Raw genomic sequence first — 2854 nt, 5'->3', positions numbered from 1 at the left:
TTCTTAATTTTGATAATTTGTGTCTTCTTTTTCTTTGTTGAACTTCTTAGAAGTTTATCAGTACTATTGATTTTTGAAAGAACCAGGTCTTGATTTCATTGATATTCTTCTGTTGTTTTTCTGCTTTCAGTTTCACTGATTTTTAACTCATATCCTTATTATTTCCTTTCATGTCTTTATGTTGGGTTTATTTTTGCTTTTGTTTTTCCAGTTTCTGAGGTGGAAGCTTATATGATTGATTTGAGACTTTTATTCCTTTCTAATATAAGCATTTGATGCTATATATTTCCCTCTATGCATTGATTTACCTGTATCTCACAAATTTTGTTAAGTTGTATTTTTGTTTGCGTTCAGTTCAAAATAATTTCTAATTTTCCTTGATATTTATTTGATCCATGATTTATTTGGAAGTGTGTTGTTTTATTTCTAAGTGTTTTTAGATTTTCCTGCTATACTTCTGTTTTTTGATTTCTAGTTTAATTTCATTATGATCATAGGACATACTATATATGATTTCAATAATCTTATATTTGTTAAGGTTTCTTTTATGACCTAAGGTATGACCTTTCTTGGTAATTGTTCCATGTACAGTTCAAAGAAATATATATTCAATTAATGTTGGGTAGATCGTTATATAAATGTAAATTATTCTTTAGCTATTTTATATCCCTGTTAATGTTTCATCAATTACTGAGAGATCAATATTAAAGTTTCTATATTAGTTATAATTTTTTTTAATTTCCTCTTTTAGTTAGGACAGTTTTTGCTTTATCTATTTTTAAGCTCTGTTATTAAGTATATACACATTTAGTATTTCTGATGAATTGACCCTTTTTTCTTTGTGCTATGTGCCTCTTTGTCTATGATGATTATTTTATTGTTCTGAAATCTACTTTGCCTGATGTTAATATAGCCACTCTATTTTTCTTCCAATTAGTATTTGCATGGCATATCTTTTCTATTTTTTTCACTTTTTCCATATCTATATCATTGCATTTGAAGTAAAATTCTTTATTTTCTGTTTGCTACCTATGTTTTTTCGTTTCTCCTTTACTGTCCTTTTTTATTTAACTATTACTGTCCTTGAGTTATTTAAATATTTTTAGTATTCTATTTTAAATTATCTGTTGTGTATTTTACTATAGTGACATATTTTTTAAACTCAAGAAGAGAGTAGTCTATCATATTTACACAAATTTTCCATTTCTACTTTTCTTCCTTTATTTCTGATGTGCCGAGATTTCTTCTCGTGTAATTTCCCTCTTGTCTGAAGAACTTCCTTTAGCAATTATTTTAGAGTAGGTATGCTGGCAACAAATTCTTTGAGTTTTTCTTCATCTGAAAATGTCTTTATTTCAACTCCTGTGGTCTGTGGTTCCAACGTAGATCAGATCTTGCGTGCTACTTGGATCTGTCTTGCGTGAATGTCATTCTGTGGCTTGTTTTGGGCGTGGGCAGTGTGATCAGTTCTCAAAGTTACTGTCATGTTCTTTGGAGTCAGAGCTTTGCCTGTACAGATAAAAGATGGGTCCAGGAGTTCATAAAAAACTTTATAGGACCCTCTTCTCAAGGTCTGTCTTCTCTATGATCTTTCCATTACTGTCCAGTTTCCTGAGGTTCCTCTTTTTGATCTTTGTCCAAAACACTGGGTCTTTACTTCCTCTCCTTGCATATACTTCCTGTGACTACAGTTGGGTCTGGGCCAAATGGCAGGAGGACAGAAAAAAAAAAAGTAAACTCCCCACTGGTTTGATGGTACATCTAAGTCTGGTTTTCATCTCCAGTCTGTCTGCTACTATTTGCTTTCAGAGTCTCTAATAGCTGCCCCATGGTGGGAGAGATGGGCTGGGGTCTGCTACTCGATCTTACTGGAACTGGTGTCAACCACAATAGCTGTTTAGAAGCATGAAGAGTACTAGTTTTGATGGGGATATACAAAAGAGAAACAAATATTTTTTCTATGTTAATAAATATATGCTAGCTCTTCCTAAACACTTAATTATAGCTAACTGTACTTTAAATAATTTGCATTGGTTTATGCTTATTTTGAGTACCATTATTTTCACATAAGAACTCTCACATTCTAGGGTTCAGATGCCGGGTCTATCCTTGTAATCTTTAGGTGATCTCAAAAGCCGTTCTGTTGTACTGTGAATCTAGACAGGTCTGAGTCCAGATTTTGACCCTGCGACTTATAAACATGTGACCTTGGGCAAGATACGTAACCTCTCATAATTCTACATAACCTAGGTCATTTTTACTTTGCAGTTCTTCTAAACCAGAATCATAGACTGGGAAGAATTTATAGAGAAAAGAAAACTTGTTCTGCTTCACTCACCCATTCATCCTTTCACCTGTTTTTTCCATGCATCCATCCATCCATCCATCCTTTCATCATTCATGTACAGTGTGCTTATCATTTCCCAAATACCAGGTTAGGTACAGGATAAGTGAAAATGAACAATATTGAGCTCTTAAGAAATGTACTGTTAATAAATAATTGTGCAAAAAAAATTGTGCAAGAAACCTGTAACACGTCAGGTATGTAAAATGAGGTTATAGATCTGAAAATATAGTTTATACAGATGATGTGCCTGGGGTTGGGGACTGGCTTACAAATGGGGATCATGAAAGTTGCCTACTTCAGAATGTTGCCTTGAAGATTAAGAGAGAGATGAGGTTAAATGAGAAATGTGCACAAAGAGATGCAGACCACTGCTCTTCATTCATCCAGGCCCTGAGCGAACCCGGGTGCTATGTCACACCACATAATCCTGCTTCAGAAGAGTTTAGGCCAGTGGGTCATTTTCTTCTTTCTTCCCACATCTTCTTATCACACATTTGTATAAATCAT

This window comes from Pteropus vampyrus, unplaced genomic scaffold (assembly GCF_000151845.1).
Source record: "Pteropus vampyrus isolate Shadow unplaced genomic scaffold, Pvam_2.0 Scaffold236, whole genome shotgun sequence".
NCBI lineage: Eukaryota > Metazoa > Chordata > Mammalia > Chiroptera > Pteropodidae > Pteropus > Pteropus vampyrus.
This window is presented reverse-complemented; position numbering follows the sequence as displayed.